Here is a 25688-nt window from a genome sequence, read left to right on the forward strand (position 1 = left end):
GAGTATTAGGTCATCATGTTACCTTAAAATAGGTCAGGAAAAAAGTTACTTGTATTATTCTTGCAAAATTATTTTAAAAATTAAAAATAAATATATGGAAGTAGTCCAGTAGAAAACTGACAGAACACTGTAAACCAGCTATAATGGGAAAAAAAATCATTAAAACAACAAAAAAATAAAGTACAGAAAAAAAAGAAAAAGAAAATGGAGGTGGCTTCATTGGAAAATGAAGTCTCTTATGTGATTTGTTTAAAAGCAATAAAATTTAGAATATAACTTTCCAGATATTCTTAAAATCATTATTTGTGGAATTCCAGTTGTGGTGCAGCAGAAACAAACCCAACTAGTATCCATGAGGATGCAGGTTCGATCCCTGGCCTCATTCAGTGGGTTATAAGGATCCAGTATTGTTGTGAACTGTAGTGTAGGTAACAGACTCGGCTCGGATCCTTCGTTGCTGTGACTGTGGTGTAGGCAGGCAGCTACAGTTCTGATAGGACCTCTAGCCTGGGAACTTCCATGTGCCACCAGTGCGGGCCTAAAAATCATTAAAAAATCATTATTAGTATTCAGATGTCACTCAGAGCTCCCACTGTGGTTCAGGTTAAGGATCCGGCATTGCCACATCTGTAGCATAGGTCACAGCCTTGGCTTGGATTTGATCCCTGGCCCAGGAACTTCCAAATGCCACAGGTGTGGCCATAAAAGAAAAAAAAATGTCACTCTTCAATATTTTATAATTTTTAAGATATCAGTAGCTGTGGAGAAAAACCATGGATAAAATACACCAGGGACACATTAAATGAAACTACAGCAATATCATCAGTAATAAATCATGATGATATCATGTATCTTGGATACAATGCAATGAGAATGACACTTCCACTCTGTGGAATTCTCCCCCCGAAACCATAACCCAAGCCTCACCATGAGGAAACATCCGAAAACACACACTGAGGGGCATTCCACAGCACGCCTGACTAGATTGCTCTTTGGAAGTGTCAACGTCATAAAAGGCAAGGGAAGGCTGAGAAACTGTCACAGATTGGAGACATGATCCCTAAATGAAGCGTGGTGTCCTGGATCAGAGCCTAGAGTGAAAAAAAGGCCTTAGTAGAAGAAAGAGCTGGTGAAATCCAAATAAAATCTGGAGTTCAGTTAATAGCGCTATACTGATGTTAAACAAATTTATCTTAGTTATGTGAAATGCGAATCCTGGGGAAGCTAAGTGGCAGTGTGTGTGGGAATTCTCTGTACTTAACCTTGCAACCTTTCTGTAAATGTAAAATTATTTTATAATAAAAGCTAAAAAATATGTTTATGCCTACCAGTAACAAAGTTATGGGAGATATTTTCTTTTCTCTTTTCAAAATGTAAATAAAATACCAATGGAATATGTTTGTATTATTTAATTAGGCAAAAATGCACATGGCTGTACTATTTGGACCCACAATGTCAAGAAAGATGTACAGACAGACCTAGTCTATACCTAGAAATAACACAAACTTAAACTTGTCTTATTTCTTAAAATCTAGACTATATATCATCAGTATTTCTTTTACACTGACCTCAGGTGCCCTTTCCTTTAGGGTTGAATATACAGAATTCTACATTCCCATCCATTGTTTTCTCTCCTTCTTCCTTTAGATTCCTGCTTCATCCTTTTGTATTCAAATAGGCAGGCCCAGTTGACTCTGGATTTTCACATTGTTGGGACTCATAAAACAAATAAATCACCTAAATATATCTCTTCCTAATTAATTTTTTTTTGTTTTTCATAGCATAACTTTGAGGTATATTACCATTTTAGAAGATCTTCTTTTAGGGGTGAGAATAACAGAAAAAAAGGAGTTAAAAGGAATAGAAAATTTCATCCTGCTTTGCATCTGCATTTCCTTGCTGGGTAGAGATTGGCCCTGTAGTGAGGAGAATTAAAATTGGGATTTTGTTTTCTAATATAAAAAACATACCACAAAACCAGAGTATACCTTAAATCAAGGAAAGCAAGGCTAAGGCTGGGATATGCTCAGTGAAGCTGGCTCACACACATCGCTGGAGGCAGATAAAATTTCTGTGTTTTTTGCAAAGCAACTTGAAAATGTGTACCAAAAGCAGTTACGTGTTTGAACCTTTTACCTCAGTCATTCCATATCTGTGAGAGTAGTCTAATTAAATACTAATTCAAAATATGGAAAAATGGATCCATTGCCATATGATTTATAATTGTGAAAAATGGAGATGAAAGTTCATTAAAAAGAGAAGGACACAATAAACCCAATGACATGTTATGAAGGCATGAAAGGTGATAATTTTGAGGAAATAAACTTCTAGAAATGTGGAATAGTGCCCTGTCCAGTATGATAGCCACTAGCCATTGAGAACTGGACATGGGGCTTTCTAAACTGAGATATGTTGCAGGAGTGAAAAAGATAAACAAATTTTTAAGGTTCTGTGTGGAAACAGATTAACATACTGTATTAACAGTTATAACAATCCCCAGTAATTATTAATAATTTTATATTGTTTATATACTGATATAATATTTTAGATATATTGGGTTGAAATATATCAATAAAATCAATTTTATCCAATTCTTGGAATATTTGAACTTACATATGTGGCTCTCATTATGTTGCTATCGAAAAATGCTGGCCTACAAACCCTTGAAGATGAAGAGGCTTTAATTCTTGGTTATGAAAGCTTCGTGTCTAGAAGAGCACATGACTCTTCTAGTGTACATTAAATATTTGTTAGCCATTTGATAAATGAATGATTATAATATTTACTATCAAACAGATAAGCAGTTGCATGTACATGAAGCTTACTATCATTATTTATATGAAAAGAGACAGGAAGGTGATGCACAAAATTGAAGAAGTTGGTTATCTTGCGATGATGTGACAAAAGCCAACTTGTTCTATTTTTGAAGCTTTCTGTAGAATAATCATCTTCCCATAATTTAAAGAATTTTATTCCTTTTTAAGGTAAAGAATGAAGGCAGGAATTTTGTTTTTTGTTTTCTTATTTATTTATTTACTTGTTTTTTGTTGTCTGAAGGGAAAGACACACGAACCAAACCTTCAGACCCAGCACTGTGGCTGATTCCAGTGGCCAGAATGTGAGGAAGGCATATCTCTCATGGGGCGTAGGGAGGTGATTCTTGAGAGTTGTAGGGCTCCTTGGTTAACATTAGTCTGTTCTTGGCACTAGGTAATAAGCTCATTGGCCCAGAGCAAGTAAGGTTTTATTATCTCTACCTTCTGCAAGGAGCTGCAGATATTTCTCAAGGTCAGGTCAGGGAGCATCCTGAGGATGAGTAATAATAGTCCTTTGAGATTCTGGAAATGGTTTATAACCATGTAAAGCTGATAATAAGATAATTCCAAAATAAATAAACAGTGGGTGTATAAGTGCCCTCAGAGATCAGTAAATCTGAGTGCATGAGCTGCCAGTGCAAGGAGCAAATAAAACTTTTTCCTTCTAAAGTCCCAATGTATTGAGAAGGATGGCAGCACCGTTTCATGGTTTTGGGGGAAAAAGGAAAAAGAATAGCACAGTGTCTCTCACACAAAGGCGGTGTGAAATTTCCAACCATTTAAAATATTCTAGACTGTGACAGATTTCATTGATTCAACAGATATTTTTTGAGCTCCTAGTGTGTGCTGCAAATGGTTTTCGAGGCTAAAGGTACAATAGTAAACAATGCTTACAAAATTCCATACCTTTATATTCTCTTGAGATAAATTGCGGCAATACCTATGTATAATTTAATATGCAGCATGTTAGATGTCTGTAAGTACTAAGGAGAAAAATAAAGTGAGAAATGATGGCAAGAGACCATTGAGAGGAGGCTTCAATTTTAGATTAGTGGCCAGGGAAGACCTTTGAGGAGGTGTTATTTGAGTAAAGAAAGGCCTCAAGGAGGTTCAGAAATAAAACATAGATTTTTGGTAGAAAAACATCTCAAGAAAGGGAAGAGCAATTGCAAGGGCCCTGAAGCAAGAAGGAGCTTACCTGGCATATTTGAGGAACAATGACAAAAAATCCCAGTGAACCTAAAGCAGAGAGAGGCCTAAGGAAAGAACAGAAGGTGAAATCTGAGCTGTGCTATGGAGTCCGATTGTGCCGTCTTCCAGGTCATGGCAAGGATTTTGGCTTTTACTCTGAATGAAATGGGAAGACAATCTAGGATGTGGGGCACAGAAATGAGATTCTGACTTACACTTACTGGAATCTGGCTTCAGAATAGTTAAGCAGAGAGATAAGCTTAGAAGCTTTTGCAATAAGAGAAATACAAATGGTAGCTTGTATCAAGAAGTCATTCTGACAAATTTAAATGGTCATCTTTTGCATGTGTCTTGAAGGCCGATCTGATGGGTTTTGTTGACTTACTGGATATAAGATACAAAATAGGTAGAGGAATTGATGCTGCTGCTGCTAGAATTTTGAATATAAGCAGATATGAGGATGAATTTTACCATTTATTGAGGGTTACAGGGTCAGTGTGACCATGGAGATCAGAGATTAAGAATGTCTTTGATGGGCTCATCAGTAGATTTGATACATTTAAGGAAAGAAGCAGAAAACTTGAAGGTAGTGGGTAGAAATTGCTCAAACTGAAACACAAGAAGAAAACAGAGCAAAACAAAGAAACAAGAGGCTTCAAGAGCTGGGGGACAATACTAAAAGGTCTGGCATGAGTATCAATAGGATTCACAAAGAAAAAGATAAAGTATACTGGGTAGAAGAAATATTAAAGATAGAATGGCTAAGACTCTTCCAAAGTTAATGAAAGATGCAAAAATTATAGATCCAGGGGTCTCAGAAAACACCCAGCTATCTTCATACTCTCTCCTTGAAACACTGCTAGGCAATTTTCATTCACACTGGGGAAAATCAAAAATAAAGAGAAAGCACTCAGAGAAAAAAGAAACATACAGAAGAGCAAAGATAAGAATTATTTTTATATTATTAAAATTATTATTTTTAAAGAATTACATCTTAAAAAAACAATGGAATCTGGAAGGCAATTGAGTGATATCTTTAACATGCTAAGTTAAAAGCAAACTTCCAACCAGTAATTTGAGACTTAGGGAAAATATACTTCAAAAATTAAGGAAATATAAACACCCTTTTTTTTCCAATGAGCAAAATATGAGAAAATTCATTGTAGTAGGCTCAAGAAATGTTAAAGAAGGGGCTTCAGATAGGGGAATATAATATCATCCAGAAACCTGGATTTTCACAAAGAAATGAAGAGCACAAGAAATGGTATATGTGGAGGTAAATGTAAATTCATTTTTTTCTTATTTTTAATTGTTCTTTAAATAGAGGACTATCAATGTGTTGTGTGTTTATATCACAAAGCTAAAAGGTATGACAATGAGGGATTTTAGAGTATAATATCCTAAGGTCTTTACAATACACCAAACAGTGTAATATTCAAAAATAGACTCTCTTAAATTAACGATATATATTGTAAGCCCTAGGGAAACAAGCAAAAAACTATAAACAATAATCCAGTAGTGGAGATAAGATAGAAAAATAAAAATGTGTAATACAAAAGAAGGCAGAAAAAATCATATTCCTTCTTGCCTTTTTATAATCTATTCCAAGCATCAAAGAGGATATTTTTTTAAAAATTAGCTTTTTAATAATTTTAAAGTGTACAGTTCATTGGTGTTAAGTACATTCACATTGTTGTGCAACCAGTTTTTATCTTGAAAAAATGAAATTTTATACCCATTAAACAACCACTCCTCATTCCTTTCTCTCTCAGCCCCTGGAATCCACCATTCCATTGTTTGTCTCTATGATATGACTTCCCTGGGTATCTCATATAAGTGAAATCATTCAATGTTTGTTTTTTTATGACTGGGTTATTTCACTTAGCATAATATCCTCAAGATTCATCCATGCTGTAACATGGAAAATTAAGGATTTCCTTCCTTTTTAAAGCTAAAAAATATTTTATTGTATGTGTCTATCACATTTTGTTCACTTATTCATTTGTTGATGGACACTTGGGTTGCTTCTACCTTTTGACTTTTGTGAATAGTGCTGCTATGAACATGGGTACATACATATCTTTTAAAGACCCTGATTTGAATTCTTTGGGGTATATACCCAGAAGTGGAATTGCTGATTTATATAAGTCATGTAATTTTTTTTGGAGGACCATACTGTTATCTAAAGCAGATGGATTATGTTATAGTCTCACCAACAGTGCACAAAGGTTCAAATTTCTGCACATATTCGCCAGTGCTTATTAATATTATTATTATTTTTGGTGGTAGTAAAAAAGGTTGTGAGGTGATTTCTCATTGTGATTTTGATTTGCTTCTCCCTAATGATTAGTGATGCTGGGCATCCTTTCATGTGATCATTGGCCATTCGTTTATCTTTGGAGGAATGTCTATTCAAGTCCTTTGCCCATTTTTTATGGAGTTGTTTTGCTTTGTTGTTGAATTGTAAGGGTTCTTTATATATTCTGAATATTAACCACTCATCAGATATATGGTTTGTAAATATTTTCTTCCATTCTGTGGGTTACCTTTCTCTCTGTGGATTGTGTCCTTTGATGCAACAGTGACTTTTTGAATTCAAAATAGCTTACTTATTATCCCAACTAAATTTCATGGCTTTACAAGTTCTCATCCCTACCTAGAGTGCTCTGCTACTCTCCACTATCTGGATAACTTCCGGGTAGTCTCAAAGAGTATATTTTCATAGGCATGTAAGCTTTGTCCACTCTCTACTTTTAAACTCTGCATTCTGTGTTCCAAGTTCTCCCTTTGTGACAGTTCAGCCGCTTCTCAAACTGTTGTGTTAACCCTGACTATGTTTCATTGTGTTGACCTTCTTTTGTTTCCGTCAGTGCCAAGATCCTTCCTGGATCAGAGCCTTCACAGTTGATGTTCTCTCTGTCAGGAATGCTCTCTCTTAACCTCTATCTGCCAAATTTTCATCACCCTTCAAGTTTAAATTTACATGTTAATTTCCTCAGGGAAGTTATCCTTCACCCTGGAGACTTAAATCAAGTTGAAGTGTTAAATAGTTTCTCAGGACTCTATAATTGTCCTTCAAAACATTTATTAAAATTATAATTATTTATTTATTATTTTAGGGTCTCTTGATAATGGCATATGCCTAATTCTAACCCTTATAATTATTCCTTTTTGTTCTTAATCGTAAATTTTAATAAAAGTAAGGATTTTGTCTCTTGTTTATCACTTCTATCTCAGTGCCTTGCACAGTGTTTGATATACAATAGGGGATCAGTTAATAGAATAAATGAATGATGTACAAGACATAAAGGAAAGAAGCATTTTATTTAAATGTGGGGGAAACCACAGTTGAAAAGTATTGAAGTAATTATGATATAAAAGCAGCATGTAGTATGCTCAAGTGTTTGCTAGATAGGAATTTAGAAAGCAGTCCATCATTTTCAAAGGAAGAAACTGAGAATTGCTTGTGATTTAATTCTGTTGTTACACAGCTAATAAGTAACAGAATGAGGCAGCCTGAGATTCCATGATAAGCTCAGTGCTCTTACAATACACCAGTCAGCTTTTGTAGCTCCCCAAAATGCTAAATGATAATGAAGTAAATGGATTTTGTATTAAGTCTATTCTTTACATAGGAATATGGATCAGGTCATTGTGAAATAGATCCTGTGCCAGTTTAGCCAGGTGTTCTAGAAGTTCTAGTAGTTTCTGATGTCAATTTTAAATGTGAGGTCTATGTGAATCCTCTTCCACTAATGGCTTTCTTACTCATAAATTTATCCATAAATTTTGTATTACTTTATATTTGCTGCCAGACTGCTCTCTGCATCAATGGATTTTTAAAATGTGTATCTACTTAGGGAATATGTGCTTAATTGCTTCTAATTTGTACTGCTTCAGGGAACAAAGGTTAGAGAAGCAATATGGGAGTGTGGAATGAGCATAGGTCTTGGATCTTGGGTTTGAGTTCTGACTATGCCCTCCAAACCTTACTTCTCTTAACTCTGAAATACAGGGGGTATTAATACCTACCTTCTAACATAGTTGAAATGGATTAATGTATGTAAGAGGCATGGCAAATAGAAAAGTAATCATTTAATATTGGTTTCATTCTCAGCCTATTCTTTATAGATTTTGTGAACAAATCATTTTGGTGTCTGTTAAGATTCTAGAGTTTGATCATGAATCTTTCAACTCAACCTTTTAAAACTGCAGAACTAAAAACTCTAGTTCCTGTCTCCACAATGGCATCTGCCTTTATATTTCCGACCATTGTAATTGTTCTTTTTTTGTCTTTTTTACTTTTAATATGCCCTTATAATATCTTAACCAGTATTCCAGGTGGTGGTCACCAAAGTTTAATAGATCATAAGTTAAAGTTTCTCAGTATATCTGTTAATTGTTGATTTTGTAAACACTAAGAAAGAACTTTCATGAAATTGATAAAGTAGGGGTTCATCCATTTATTTATTGATCATCTCCATTGTACATAAATTATGGTTGCCCAATTTAGCAAATAACAATACCACATGCCCAGTTAACTGGGTGTCTTGTATTTTGTTTGGCAACCCTACCACAGAGAAGAGGAAGTCCCTGTGTAAGAAAAAAGATTAAGATATGGTTTCTGCTCTAAGGAAGTTTTTTAAAACATGTTAAGGATATAGATACAGACTTAGGGATAGATAACCACGCAACCTATGGAAATAAAGGGTTGCCTGTGGATGATGTATAAGTTCCTAGGGCTGCCACAACAAGGGACCAGAAAATTGATGACTTGACATTACAGAAATTTATTTTTTTTACAGTTCTGGAGGCTAGACATCTGAATTTAGAGTATGAGCACTGTTTATTATTTCTGAGGGGCTCTGAGGGAGAATCGATTCCATGCCTCACTCTCTTGGCTTCTGGTGATGGCCAGAAACCCTTGGCATTCCTTGGTTTACAGATGTATCACTCCATTTTCTACCTCAGTCTTTACACAGCATTAAGGATACCAGTCCTATTTGATGAGGGCCCTCTTAAAGACCTTGTTTTAACTTGATTACATCTGCAAAGACCTTATTTCAAAATGAGGGCACATTAAAAAGCCCCAGAGGTTAGGATTTCAACATATCTTTTTGGAAGACACAATTCAACCCATAACAGATGGTATGGGTATTGAATGCCATGGAGTTCAGAAAAGCGGTGATCTGTTGTGGGATAGTATGATGAAAAAGGCCTGTAGCAGTGTCAAGAATTAATTGAGCTTGACTTTGAAACATAGGTAAATCTTGTTGGAGAGGAGAAGAAGGGTTGGAAGTGGGTTTTGAAGAGACTAGTGAAGGGATTCATCTTCCAAGAATGGAAGATATTTGCTATAATTTACTAAGGATAATCACAATCACATTGCAAACTCTCAGAAAAGCAACAATAATTAAATGTCCTCAGTTCAGAAAAGAAACAGTGTCTTATGAGGCAGATTTTATTGGTATCCAAGTTTCCTTTCATCTCTAAAATTCAAATTGCTCAGGATTAATTTGGTTTTGGCACCAACCCCAGAGATGCTAGAGGGACAAGCCTGGAAAACTACTATGGGCATCCTCTGGGTCCCTGAATAAGGCACTAAGCCAGTTATATTGGAGCCATCTTAGAGATTATATTTTAAATCAAATATTTATGTAAAATAAGGTCTATAAGCATTCAGTACTTTCTAACTATAGTTATAATGCTATTTACTCAGTAAAGATCAAACTTTCTGACTTTTTAGGAAGTATCCATATTAGGAGAGTTGGTCTAGATGAAACAAGGATCAGAAAAACTAAATGCTTTCTTTATTCTATGAGAATCCAGTGCAGAAGGCATGCTAATTGGGGCCTGTGTTTTTGTGGATGTGTACCATACTAATGGTACACCATAGAAGGAACCATATTTCTATATGGACTGAAGGTTTTAGACCTGGCTTTCCAAGTTCTGGAAGGAACTGAATGAAATTCAGGTTAAATAGCAATTCACAGAAGGAGAAGATTAAAGGGACAACTCACAAGAAATGCAGGCAGTGGGCTGCTTATTCCATCTTTTTTTGTTCCTTTGTTGGGGTCTTTTCTGGATATGTGAATATCTTTTCACAGATTCTCTGCTATAATTAGTCAAGTAAATCAAGTTTATGCTTGAAGCTTTTTAATTGTAAATTATCTTAGATTTTAGTAAATTCCTGAACTGCTACAATGCTAGGATTTTCTTTTGGTTTATGTTTCAAAACTTATTTGAAAAGAAAGGGAACATGTAATAATTGGGATGAGCTCTTGCCTATTCGTTATCAAGTTACCCTTTCCCCTTGTTGCTGCCTCTCATCATCTGAGAGGGAGATGCAAATACAGGGACGGATAGTGGAAAGAAACTCTTGAATCATTGTGTTACTTTAAGTTCTGTGATATTTGCTGCCAACATAGACTTGGGTTTGTAGGGCTAATATCCACAGACTTAGTTATATTACACTGTCAGTTGTTCAGATAAACTACCACAAAGCGAGGGTCTTAGAGACCGAAAAGATCAAACGTTCTCAACGAGAGAATAAGGATAGGCCTGTTTTCCATTCAATATATCATTATTTACAAAATTAATTTTTGATGACAGTGTGAACACAAATATTTTAATCAATTATTGTATCATTGGATCTGTGTATAGCTTAGTGCAAGGATTCATCCATCCATCCATCAATCATGATTAATAAGAAACCTGGGTCTATGGTCTGTAACTAATATCAGAAGAGCCTCTGTCTTGCTTCTTTCCAGGCATTGGTAAATCTGGCTTAGCAGAACTCCAAGCAGTCTGTGATCCCCTGCCTTTTGGCCATCGACAAGTCCCCCGGAGTTCTCCTTTCTGCCGGAAATTTTGTTTAAATGGTCTTCATTCTAGAAAGAATGTTCACCTTGTTTACCACGTATCAAGTGAAAAGTGTCATTTATCTTTCTGACTTTTAAGGATCTCCCCAGGTTCCTTTCTTAATTCCAACTTTACTAGCTTGTGTTAAAATTCTGTACCCCAGGTTATTTGTGATAGATATGCACCTGACTGGGCTTCTTATCTGCACAAAAAGGAATATCAGCTCAGGAGTTTTAAAAAATCCTCCTTTCCCCTAGGGGACTAAAAAAAATCTTTTTATTTTGAAACGTCTTGAAGACATATAAAGAAGGGAAAACAACCCAGACTATTGCCACTTAAAGTCAACTGTTATCAGTATTTTAGTTTATATCCTTCCAATCTTGATGTTTCTGCATATTTTATTTTGTAAACTAGTTGCATTTGTATTCTCTCTGAAATGGTTGCATGTGTATATGTGAACTTTTTTTTCTTAATGCTATTCATCAGAAGTGGTGTAGCAAGATGGTCATGAATACAGCAGTGTGCACTCTGCAAACAGAATGTGTGAGTTTAAATTCTTATTCCTCTGTATTTGGCAAACTTGAGGAAGTGATTTAGGTTCTTTAAATATTACTTTCCTTATCCACAAAATAATCTTGAGATGAACATCCTTGTATGAAAATATTTTTTTTTCTGTAGTTCGCTGTATTTTCTGAATTATCTCAATTCCAAAAAGTGTATGACTGGGTCAAGTAAGATGAACATACTGTCAGTTTCTATCCAAAGGGGGTTGTAGCTAATTAAGTTAAAGTCAGCATAATAAGAATATGACTGTTTCGCCATACTCTTGCCAGCAGATAGTATATTTGTGTGTGTAAACATCGTTTGATGTTTATTGGTATCTCATTGTTTGATCACTAAAGAATTTAAATAGTTGCCACATTAGGACTATTTTTTAAGAAATTTGAACTCTGATATTTATTTGAGTACTGTGGAGTAAGTGAGAGTCTAAATTGATTTGTTCTAGTAACAATAGGGCTGGAGGAATCTATAGGCTTATACAAAGTAGAAGCAGTTCAGAGACAATGCAAATTTTTATAACAACCCTGGAAACTTAAGGGATATTTCTACTACCTTATACCTTGCTTGATAATATTCCACAAATTGTATATCCTGCTTTGTCAAATATTTTTTGAGATAACTTAGTTGATTAGTGTGGACTATCCATTTCTCCAAATTTGATCCTTCAAGGAACCATATCTCCCAATATTTATACCCTTTGTATTCTCTCCCTTTGTAACTCATGGAATATGGCAGGAGTAGTGCTGCACTGTATCCCTTGGGAGGCTAGGTCATAAGAAGACTGGCGGCTTATGCCTTGGTCATTGGAAGGTACATGCACTCTGGTAAGAAGCAAACTGTTACTCTGAACCTGCCCTGCTGTGAGGAAGACCAACCATCCATGTAGGGAGGTCATGTGGAGCGAGATATCCATTTCCTAGTTTTTCCAAATCTTCCAGCCTAGGGCCTAGAAATGTGAGTATAGAAGCCATGTTGAAGATTAAAGTCCACTCAGATCTTCAGGTAACTCTGGCCCCAGCCACAATCTAACCATGACCACATGGAATATCAGAAGTGAATAATGACCCAAGTAAACCCAGTCAACTCATAGATCCATGAGGGATAATAATAAATCATTGTTTAAAGCCTCTAAGCTTTAGAATGGCTTGTTGTGTAGTAATAGGAAACCAATGTAATGAATTAATATAATACAGAGGAGACACAAGCTCTTTAGTTTGAAATATTCCAAGGCAAGACACCATCAAACTCCTGGAAAAGAACACAGGCAAAACATTCTCTGACATCAACCTTACGAATGTTTTCTCAGGTCAGTCTTCCAAAGCAACAGAAATAAAAGCAACAGTAAACCAATGGGACCTAATCAAACTGACAAGCTTTTGCATAGCAAAGGAAACCATAAAGTAAACTGAAAAGACAACTTACAGAATGGGAGAAAATAGTTTCAATCGATGCAACTGCCAATGGCTTCATCTCTATAATATACAAAAAACTTGTACAACTCAACAGCAAAAAAGCCAACGACCCAATGGAAAAATGGGCAAAAGACATGAAGAGACATTTTTCCAAGGAAGATATACAGATGGCCAACAAGCACATGAAAAAATGCTCAACATCCCTGATTATTAGAGAAATGCCAATCAAAACTACCACAAGATACCACCTCACACCAGTCAGAATGGCCATCATTAATAAGTCCACAAATAACAAATGCTGGAGAAGATGTGGAGAAAAGGGAACCTTCCTTCACTGTTGGTGGGAATGTAAGCTGCTACAACCACTATGGAAAACAGTATGGAGGTACCTTAGAAGACTATTCATAGAACTACCATATGACCCAGCAATCCCACTCTTGGGCATATATCCGGACAAAACTTTCCCTAAAAAAGACACATGCATGGGCACGTTCATTGCAGCACTACTCACAATAGCCAAGACATGGAAACAACCCAAATGTCCATTGACAGATGATTGGATTAGGAAGATGTGGTACACGTACACAATGGAACACTACTCAGCCATAAAAAAGAACAAAATAATGCCATTTACAGCAACATGGATGGAACTAGAGACTCTCATCCTGAGGGAAGTAAGTATAAAAGAGAAAGACAAATACCATATTGTATCACTTATATCTTGAATCTAAGATATGACACAAATGAACCTTTCCACAGAAAAGAAAATGATGGACTTGGAGAACTGACTTGTGGTTGCCAAGGGGGAGGGGGAGGAGGAGGGGCAAGGGATTGGGATGTATTGGGAGCTTGGGGTTAATAGAAGCAGACTCTTGCCTTTGGAATGGATTAGCAATGAGATCCTGCCGTGTATCACTGGGAACTATGTCTAGGCACTTATGATGAAGCATGATAATGTGAGAAAAAAGAATGTATACGTGTATGTGTAACTGGGCACCAAGCTGTACAGTAGAAAATTAACAGAACACTGTAAACCAGCTATAATGAAAAAAAATCATTATATAAAAATAAAAAAATAAAAATTAGGAGCAAGTAAACATTGGAACTGTCACTGATACCTTTTGTTAAAATGAAAGTACAGTAATAGAAGACAATATTAAAAATTAACTGATGAGAGATGAGAAGCAATTAATAAATGAAGAAGACATAAAATTTCACATGGATTTGGAGGCAGAGAGAATTGAAAGAGACCTGGTAAGGTGTTCATTAAGAATAAGCTGAGTACAGTATGCAAGTCAAAGTTTGAGGTGACTTGGGGATTCGTGGAATCTAAAAGATATTTTGAAAGGACAAATTAAACATTAAATGACTTTTCTGCCTTAAGTGTCTATTCCTGTATGTATTGATAGATCTCATATAGTATGGGGAAGGAGATAATATCATAGGACAGTGTTGATATATTTCACATATATTGATTTTATGTTTGGGAAACTTAGTAATATAATGTTTATGTGTTTCCGTGGCAATAGTATTTTTAAAAAGAATTATATTTTGCATTTTGGTACCCACCATACGAACTCCAAATTTTATTTTGTCATTTAATTTACTTTATTTCTACTATGCAAGTGCCTATTTGTAATTGGCATTTGAAATTATATGCTAAGGCTACATAGGATGTAACAGAATTTAATAGACTTCAAAATATACTAAAGGACAATATGAAGAATATTCATTTTTTTTTAGTGTTTTAGTCACTGTTTTATCTTTTTGGTAGACCTCAAACTATACTGAGTTTATAAATGTCTCCAAGGAAGGTGGATTGACAAGTTTATGGACAGGAAATTCTTTTGAAATGCCGCTAATGAAACCATCAGCCATTGTTCTTGACAACTGAGTGACCAGAGTCAACTTCCTTAAGCTTTCCTTTGAAGAATGAGATCCCAGGATAAAAATTAATATTAAGAGAATTTATACATTGGATATATTATAACTTTATTTCCACTTCTAATTTGCAATCAGAGTCATCTCTTGTTCCACTGCAGACTGTTTATTTTTTTTAAAGAGTTTTGTCAGATTTTTACTACATTGACTTAATTATGTAATTACATAACAGATCTGGTAACTGCTTCAGAGGAACCATTCTAATCTACGAGGTGCCTAAGATAGTCTTTAAAGAACATCTAATTGCATGATTACAATGCCTAATAGACCAGAATAACAGGTAGCAGGAATATCTTTGGAGCCATAAGAGAAACCTTATGGCCTTTAGGAAGGGCATATAATATCAGTTATGAAATTAACCTTACCATTATATCATTATGTAATAGCATATAATGGCAAAGGAGATGTTAATGCTGGTTATAATAAATATATGCATTTTTCTTTTCTGACATAATTTTAATTTAAAAATTCATAAAATCAATTGAAAATATTTTTATCCTTTGAGAAAGAAAAACCATGGTATTTTAGATACAAAATGACAGTGACTTCTGAAAGAAAAATTTAAATATTGTGAATATATCCAGTTAATTATAAAAGCATGCATATTAATTTCAAAACTACAAAAAAGCAGTTAAAAGTTCAAAATCAGGGATTTCCTGTTGTGGCTCAGTGGTTAACAAATCCGACTAGGAACCATGAGGTTGCGGGTTTGATCCCTGGCCTTGCTCAGTGGGTTAAGGATCCGGTGTTGCCATGAGCTGTGTTGTAGGTCAAAGACATGGCTCGGATCCCGCATTGCTGTGGCTGTGGCTAGGCCGGCGGCTACAGCTCCGATTAGACCCCTAGCCTGGGAACCTCCATATGCCTCAGGAAGCGGCCCTAGAAAAGGCAAAAAGACAAAAAAAATGTCAAAAACAGGCAATTTAAAAGAGCGTATTCACATATTTGAAACTGGTATACAGTTCTTCCTGAGTAGTAATGGAAAAAATCAGGAATAAAACTTGAAATGAAACTGGTGTACAGTTCTTCCTGAGTAGTAATGAAAAAAATCAGGAATAAAAAAATCAGAGCCTTGAAATACTATGATTGCTTTACCTATATGTTGGGGTAAAGGTTCTGTTAAAATCTGGACAGCTGATCAGAAGAAAGAGAGAATTTTAATCAAGATTCATGTTGTTCAAACATTTTGGTATTGATGATATGTCTTTGATGTCTATTGAGTAATATATAAGCAAACACTAACATTTTGACTATATTTTATGTAATTCATAAAAATCTGTCTTGGTTGTTTTATGAGCAATAAGCTTTTTGTTGCATGTTTTAAAGGATGTATTTTACAAAAAAAGCCTAGAATATATCAAAGTATTACACGGTTGAAGAGTCATTATTCATTAAAAAGTTTCACACCAAAGTTTAACTGATGAAAAAAACCACAAAAATAGGATATCATTGGCAGTAGGTCCTGATGCATACTAAATCAACTTTACTCTCACTTTCTATTATTTTGTTTGATTTGCATGAAAACTAATACATATGTAGGGAAATTCTAAAAGTGTCTGCCATAAGTATAGGGTATAAGTGGTCTCTGAGACCACTGGTATGTAGAAAAATAGTTGGCATCTGTAAATGAACATTTTAAAAGTTGCAGAGAGCCAACAATGTGGGGAAAGTTTTTTAAAAAGAAATTTTATGTAAAAATTATGCAAGTTTTGGTCATGACAAATATTTAAACAGTGCATTTTTAAATTCACCTAGGAATAGTTATGAAAATATGGCCAAAGTGTTTACATGTCTTTGTATTATATCTTATTTAAAGGAGCCAAGTTTTTCTTGGTATATGTAAACTCCTTATCCTTAATATATTTTCTTCCCCAACAAAATTTGAGTGGTATTCAAAACCCACAATGTTGGACTGAATTCTGCCCATGGGAATATTCACATTAACATCTCAAGAAAATACAGTTTCTTGTTTTTTGAAACAAGAAAATATTTCCTTAATTAATAAGTATCAGTTCATTATTTAAGATTGACAGCATAAATGATACATTTAATATATAGTAGCCCCACACTGTGGGGTAATAATGCCCTTCTCCCTCATCAGCATTCTCAAAACACAACTGCCACAATCACAATGACATATCCTATAGAGCTAAAATAATTCTTTTACTAAATGAAAGGTAAGAAGATTCTGGATATGGCCATGAGGGAATAACAGGGACCATATTTACTTTCTCACCTTAATCAACTAAGAAACCAGAGAAAATATATAAAGCAATTGTTATCAAACATTACATGACAGACAGCAAATTATTGTTATCCTTGATTATAGCTGTATGATTGCCCCAGTTCACTACCTAAATCCTGTATCCCCTCTGCTCTGCAGGGACAGAGGAAACCACTTAAAGCCAAGGAATCTCACTGATTTTTAAAGACACCAAGTGGAGTTTAGGGAGGCCAAAATATTGGAGGAAAGGGAACTCCACAAAGGCAGAGATTGAAGGATCTGCAGAGATGTCCCCTTGCATCTTTCGCAGAGTACCCATCTGCTCATGCATGAGAATAAACTATCCAGAGCTAGAGAATGAACCACTGGAAGTAAGTAGGCTGAACAATTCCTAAATCTATCCATGGGCAAAGAAAAATTTCTGCTTGTGCCAGAGTGGTGAGATTTCATAATAAATGAGGCATTGGATAAAACACTTAGAAAAAAATTATCTTGGTACTAGGGTCAAATTATCTCCAGAATAAAGGTTGCTCTGGACCTAACCTTAAAAGCAATCTAGTACAGAAAGAAAGTAAGAGCAGGTAATCTGTCTGCATCTTAGACAAAGAAACCAACACTATTTAAAGGGATACAATACAATCTTCCACTCAACAACATAAAATTTACAATGTCCTGCATACAGGAGAAATTTGAAAGGCATACAAAGAATTAAGAGAATATGACCCAGAAAAAACAAATAAGTAGATTCAGACCCACAAATAATAGAAATGATCAAATTAGCAGACAAAAAGTTAAAAAAAACTGTTACAAATTGCTCCACATTTGCAGGTTGAGGTTGAGGTGAAGGAAAGCATGAACACGATGAAAGATATAGACAATATACAAGGATTCAAATGAAACTTCTAAAAATTAAAAATAAAATACATGGAATGAAAAACACATTGGTTTGGATTAATTGCAGATTAGACTTTAGAGGTGAAAAATCAGTGATCTTGGCAATAATAAAAATTTTCCAAAATGAAGTAAAGAGTGGGGTTGGGGAAAAATTTAAAAAAAAAAGAATAGAGCAACAGTAGTCTTTGGGAAACCCTTAGGCAATCTGACATATATGTAATTGGTATCTTAGAGGTTAAATAAAAGGAAGAAAGGGGACAGAAATATATTTGAAGAAATAATGACCAAAATTTTTCCAAGTACGATAAATACTAGAAAGGCACATATTGAAAAAAATCACTGTGCTCCAAGTAGAGGAAATGAAACAAAAACAAAAACAAAAACACACTAAAGCCACATCATAGTCAAATTTCTGAAAACTAATAGTGAAAATAAAATTGTAAAAATATCCAGAGAAAATGACAAGAAGTAACAAAGATAAGAAATATCACTGACTTATCACTGGAGGCTGCAAAAGCCGGAAAGACAATGGAACAATATCTTTCAGTATTAATAGGGAAAAATAAAAGCACCTAGCCAATCTAGTGATGTTAACCTTAGCATTTGGTGATTAGGAGGTTGGAATGTGGTAGATTTTATGATTAATGATCCTTCCTGCCAGAGCATTGTGCAACTGTATCCTGTTCAAATTAGGGGTGGCCATATGCATGAATATCTTGGCCAAAGTGGGAAAAGTATGTCATGTGTCACTTTAGAACAGAGACTGTATGAATAACAAGTCTCTCTCTCTTTTTTTTTCCTTGAGAGAGGCAATGTAATGAATAGAGGCAGGTCCATCAGCCTGGGAGAAAGAATAAAGATGACATGAAGTTAAGTCATAGCTGACTGACAAATGACAAGTAAGAGGAGCAAGAAGTGTAACTTGTCATAAACAATTGTGATTTTGGAATTGTCAGCACAATCTATGCTTGACTAACATAATTAATACAGGAAGCAAAATTAACTTGGAGAAACAGGGGCAGATTCACAGCATGAGACTGTAAAAGAGAATACTTACACATTTGGTAAACCCTCAACTAACACAGTGGCAACTATTTCTATGTGTGGAAGAATGATGATTGGTACCTAAATAAAGTGAAGTAGATAGTAAAGAACTATCTTGGTCATCCAAATTTCAAAAAGATAGAAATAATTAATAAAAAGGAAGAAACAGACTCAATACAAGAGAATGGAGCCACACCGTAAGGCTTCAGAGAAGCTAGAATACTATATGAAACTTGAAAAACAGCTGAAGATAATATTAGGATTTGGTTAACAAGAAGAAAAGCAAGGAAATGGTAGTTTTTGTGCTTGGAGTTAATGATGTAATATTAAGTGATGCATAGAAGAAGGCATTTCTTAAAGGAACTAATGGAAAACACCATTAAAAACTTATGTGGAAGAGAAAGGAAATGTTGTATAAGAGAGTGCAAAACTACCTAACTGTGCAAATGAGTACAAGTTCACGGATCAGAAATACTATCCTAGGGCTCTCAGAGATTATTTCACTGTTATTGCTGAATGTCTGCTAATGGCCTTTGATTACATTTTCTATTCCTTTTTTAAAAGATTTTAATTTTTTGATTATAATTGATTTACAGTATTATGTCAATTTCTACTGTACAGCAAAGTGACCCATTCATATATATATATATATATAATGTGAGAAAAAGAATATATATATATATTCTCCATCATGTTCAATTACAAGTGACTAGATATTGTTCCCTGTGCTATACAGCAGGATCTCATTGTTTATGCACTCCAAATGGAATAGTTTGCATCTATTAACCCCAAACTCCCAGTCCATCCTACTCCCTCTCTCTCCCCCTTGGCAACCACAAGTCTGTTTTCCAAGTCCATGAGTTTCTTTTCTGTGGAAAGGTTCATTTGTGCTGTATATTAGATTCAAGATATAAGTGATATCATATGGTATTTGTCTTTCTCTTTCTGATTTACTTCACTTAGTATGAGAGTCTACTTCCAACCATGTTGCTGCAAATGGCATTATTTTGTTCTTTTTAATGGCTGAGTAGTATTCCAGTGTGTATATACGCCACATCTTCTTAATCTATTCATCTGTCGATGGACATTTAGGTTGTTTCCATGTCTTGGCTATTGTGAATAGTGCTGCAGTGAACATAGGGTTGCATGTATATTTTTCAATGAAAGTTTTGTCTGAATATATGCCCAAGAATGGGATTGCTGTGTCATATGGCAGTTCTATGTATAATTTCTAAGGTACCTCCTTACTGGTTTCCATAGTGGTTGTACCAATTTACATTCCCACCAACGGTGCAGGAAGGTTCCCTTTGCTCCACACCCCCTCCGGCATTTGTTATTTGTGGACTTATTAATGCTGGCCATTCTGACTGGTGTGCAGTGGTACCTCATAGTAGATTTGATTTGCTTTTCTCTAATAATTAATGATGTTGAGCATTTTTTTCACGTGCTTGTTGGCTATCTGTACATCTTCTTGGAAGAAATATCTGTTCAAGTCTTTGCCCATTTTTCCATTGGGTTGTTGGCTTTTTTGATGTTGAGTTGTGTGTGTTGTTTGTATATTTTAGAGACTAAGCCCTTCTCAGTTTCATCATTTGAAACTATTTTCTCACATTCCATAGGTTGTCTTTGTGTGTGTGTGTGTGTGTGTATGTGTTTTTATGGTTTCTTTTGCTGTGCAAAAGTTTGTCAGTTTGTTTCGGTCCCATTTGTTTATTTTTGCTTCTGTTTTTGTTGCCTTGGGAGACTGACCTAAAAAACATTTGTAAGGTTCATGTCAGAGAAAGTTCTGCTGATATTCTCTTCTAGAAGTTTGATGATGTCATGTCTTATGTTTAAGTCTTTGAGCCATTTTGAGTTTATTTTTGTGCTGCTGTGAGGGTGTGTTCCAATTTCATTGATTTATGTGCAGCTGTCCAGTTTTCCTAGCACCACTTCCTGAAAAGACTGTCTTTTCCCCATTTTATATTCTTGCCTCCTTGCTCAAAGATTAATTGACCATAGATGTCTTGGTTTATTTCTGGGTTCTCTTTTCTGTTGCATTCATCTGTATGTCTGTTTTGGTACCAGTAGCACAGTCTTGATGACTGTGGCTTTGTAATATTGCCTGACATCTGGGAGAGTTATGCCTCCTGCTTGGTTTTTGTTTTCCACAGGATTTCTTTGGCAATTCTGGGTCTTTTGTGGTTCCATGTAAATTTTTGGATTGTTTGCTCTAGTTGTGTGAAAAGTATCCTGGGTAATTTGATAGGGAATGCATTGAATCTCTAGGTTACTTTGGGTAATGTGGCCATTTTTATGGTATTAATTCTTTCAATCCAGGAGCATGGAATACCTTTCCATTTCTTTGAATCTTCTTTAATTTCCTGATTAATGTTTTATAGTTCTCAGCATGTAAATCTTTCACCTCTTTGATCAAGTTTATCCCTAGGAATTTAATTTTTTGGGGTACAATTTTAAAAGGTATTGTATTTTTGTATTCCTTTACTAATATTTCATTGTTAGTATACAGAAATGCCACTGATTTCTGAATGTTAATCTTATGTCCTGCTACTTTGCTGCATTTGTTGATCAGTTCAGGTAGTTTTTGTGTGGAGTCCTTAGGGTTTTCTATATATAGTATCACATCATCTGCATAGAGTGACAATTTTCCCTTATCTCTTCCAATTTGGATACCTTTTATTTCTTTTGTTTGTCTGATTGCTGTGGGTAGGACTTCCAGTACTATGATGAATAAATGTGATGAGAGAGGACATCCTTGTCTTGTTTCAGATTTTAGCGGGAAGGCTTTCAGCTTTTCTCCATTGAGTATTTATTTCCTAAGGGTTTGTCACAAATGGCTTTGATTATGTAAAGGTGTGTTTCTTCTATCCCCACTTTGGTAAGAGTTTTTTATTTTTTTAATCATGAATGGATGTTTGACTTTTTCAAGTGCTTTTTCTACATCTATCGAGATGATCATGTGGTTTTTGACTTATGTTAATGTGGTACGATGTTGACTGATTTGAGTAGGCTGAACCATTCTTGTGAACCTGGGATGAATCACACTTGGTCGTGGTGTACGTTCTTTTTTACATGTTGTTGGATTTGGTTGGCTAAAATTTTGTTGAGAATTTTTGTGTCTATATTCATCAAAGATATTGGCCTATAATTTTCTGTTTTGATAGTGTCTTTGCTTTTGGTATTAGGGTGATGGTGACTTCATAGAATATTTTTTGGAGTGTTCCTACTTCTTCAACCTTTTGGAAAAGTTTAAGGAGGATGGGTATAAGTTCTTCTTTGTATGTTTGGTAGAATATTCATCTGTGAACCTATCCGGTCCTGGACTTTTGTTTGTAGGGAGCATTTTTTATTACATACTCAATTTCATTTCTAGTGATCAGCCTGTTCAATTGATCTATTTCTTCTTCATTCAGTTTTGTTGGGCTGTATGTCTCTAGAAAGTTGTTCATTTCTTCTAGGTTGTCCAATTTCTTGGCATATAATTGTTCATAGTATTCTCTTATTTTTTTTTTTTTGTATTTCTGCAGTATCCTTTGAGATTTCTCCTTTTTCATTTCTTATTTTGTTTATTTGAGTTCTTTATCTCCTCTTCTTGGTGAGTCTGGCCAGAGGTTTGTCAATTTTTTTTACCTTTTCAAAGAAACAACTTTTGGTTTTATTGATTTTTTTTCCTACTGTTTTTTTTTACTCTCTATTTTATTGATTTCCTTTGTGATCTTTATGATTTCCTTCCTTCTGATGACTTGCGTTTTGTTTGTTCTTCTTTTTCTAATTCTTTTAAGTGGTGGTTTAAGTTGTCCATTTGAAGTTTTCCTTCTTTTCTGGAGGAAGGCCTGTATGTCTATGAACTTCACACTAAGCACTGCTTTTGTGGCATCCCATAGATTTTTGAATGATTGTGTTTTCATTATCATTTGTTTCAAGGTATTTTTAAGTTTCCCTTTTGATTTCCCCATTGGCCCATTGGAGTTTTAGTAGCATGTTGTTTAGTCTCCACATAGTCAGTTATTTCTCATTTCTTTTCCTGTGGTTTATTTCTAGTTTCATGCCATTGTGGTCAGAGAAGATATTTGAAATAATTTCTGTACTCTTAAATTTGTTGAGGTTAGGTTTATGCTGCAGTATGTTGTCAGTCCTTGAGAATGTTCCAGGTGCACTTGAAAATAATGTATATTGTGATTTTTTGGATATAATGTCCTAAAAATAACAACTAAGTCTAACTTAGTTATGTCGTTTAGGGTGGGTCTCTCTTGTCTTATTGATTTTTTTGTCTAGAGGATCTGTCCATTGATGTGAGTGGGGTTTTAAAGTCTTCTACAGTTATTATAGTCCCATCAATTTCTCCTTTTATGTCTGTTAGTATTTGTTGTAGGTATCTGGGTGCTCCTATATCACAGGCATATGTATTGATGATTGTAATACCCTCTTCTTGAATGGATCCTTTTATCATTGAATAGTGTCCTTCTTTATCTTTCTTTATGACCTTCATTTTAAAGTCTATTTTGTCTGATATGGGTATTGCAACTCCTGCTTTCCTGTCTTGTCCATTGGCATGAAATATCATTTCCCATCCCCTCACTTTCAATCTATATGTGTCCTTTGCCCTAAGGTGAGTCTTTTGCAGAGAGCAGATTGTAGGGTTTTGTTTTTATCTAGCCTGCCACTCTATGTCTTTTGATTGGAGCATTTAGTCCATTGACATTTAAGGTTATTATTGATAAATATGTATTTATTGCCTTTTTAAACCTTGTTTTTCAGGTGATTCTATGTTCTCCTTCGTTCTTTTTTTTTTTTGGGTTGGTTTCCTTTTATTTTTTGCTTTGTGTTCTTTTGTTTTTAATTTTTATGAATATAATGTTTGGTTTTGATTTGTATTTCCCTGTTTTTCAAGTATTTTTACCCCTTCCCAAATCTGCTTGCTTTAGCCTGATAGTCATATAGGCTCAAACACATTATTAAAAAAAAAAGTGTCTCAATTTTCTTACTTCCCTACATTTCATGATTTTGAAGTCTTTTTTTGATGTCTTCATATTTCTCCTTTTGCTGTTCCTTGTTTTTATCATTGATTTTACAGTAGTTTTTTTTTTCCTTTTAGATCTGTATACTGGCTCATTTAAGTGATTTCTTTCCAATTATGATTTCCTCCATACTATTTCTTCTTACTTTTTTATTTGGAGAAGCTCTTTCAGTATTTCTTTTTGAATGGGTTTAGTATTGCTGTACTCTTTTTGCTTTTGTTTGTTGGAGAAATTCTTTATTTCCCCTTCTATTTTAAATGATATTCTTGCTGGATAGAGTATTCTAGGCTGCAATTTTTTTTCCTTTTGGAACTTTGAGTATATCTTGCCACTCTCTTCTGGCTTGTAGTGTTTCTGTTGAGAAATCAACTGATAGTCTTATGTGGGTTCCCTTCTAATTAATGCTTTGTTTTTTTCTTTCTGCCTTTAGAATCCTCTCTTTAACTTTTGCCATTTTTACTATAATAAGTGTTGTTGTGGGCCCTGTTTGGGGCCCTCTGTGCTTCTTGCAGCTTGATATCTGTTTCCTTAGATTTGGAAAGTTTTCAGACTTAATTTCTTCAAATATACTTATAATCCTCTTTTCTTTTTCATCACATTCTTGAATCCCTATTATGTGTAGGTTGGCCCACTTCCTTTCCATAGATCTCTTAAATTGTTTTCATGTTTTGTCATTTGGTTTTCTGTCTGCTCTCCTGACTGGGTGATTTCCATTATTCTATCTTCCAAGACATTAATTTGTCCCCCTGCATTATTATTTATGCTCTTTAGTGTCTTTAATTGTTTGCATCTTTGCAAATGAATTTTTATTTTTTCTTGATTCCTCCTTATATTTTCTGGTTCCTTTCTAAAGTAATCTGCATTACTGTTTATATCTGCTTTTAATTCTTTCATATTCACCCTTAATTCCTTCAGTATTTTCAGTATTTCCTTTTTGAATTCCATGTCTTTTAGACTGCAGAGGTCTGTTTCATTGTTTGCTGCTTCAGGTGGATTCCTCTGTTCTTTTAAGTGGGAGTGGTTCCTGAGCTTCTTCATTTATGCTTGTATTTTTTTTTCTTTTTGTTTAGAGAAACCAACTACAGTTGTCTTTGTACAAAATGCAAAGAGCACCTCTTTACTATTTATTTTTGGCATGGAAGGTTGGATATTTGCTGTCTCTTTCTTCAGTGGGAGCAGGCTCTTGTTCTCTTGATAGGGTGTCGAGTGTGTTTCCAGGGAGAAGGAGGGTATGGGCAGGGCTAGTAGTCAGTGCCTAGTTGCTTGGCTTTTGACAGTAACAAGGACTTGATGGAAGATGGTGCAGGTTAATCCTAGTTGCACATTTTGTATTCCTCATTGGTGTATAGAAATGTGACTTTTTAAAAATATTGATTCCATGACGTTCTGAGCTCATATTAATTCCAACAGGTTAAAATGCTTTTGAGTTTTTTCTTTCTTTTTTATAGCCACGTCTGGGGTATGTAGAAGTTCCTGGGCTAGGGGTTAAATCAGAGCTGCATCTTAGGCCTGTTCCACAGCCACAGCAGCACCAGATCTGAGCACATCTGTGATCTTCACCACAGCTTGTGGCAACGCTGGATCCTTAACCCACTGAATGAGGCCAGGGTTTGAACCCACATCCTCAGAGGGACAACATCAAATCCCTAACCTGCTGAGCTACAATAGGAATTTGACTTTTGAGGTTTTGATGTAAGCCACATTTGTCAGACAAGGCGATTTTTTT

The sequence above is a fragment of the Phacochoerus africanus genome, chromosome 9 (assembly GCF_016906955.1).
Source record: "Phacochoerus africanus isolate WHEZ1 chromosome 9, ROS_Pafr_v1, whole genome shotgun sequence".
NCBI lineage: Eukaryota > Metazoa > Chordata > Mammalia > Artiodactyla > Suidae > Phacochoerus > Phacochoerus africanus.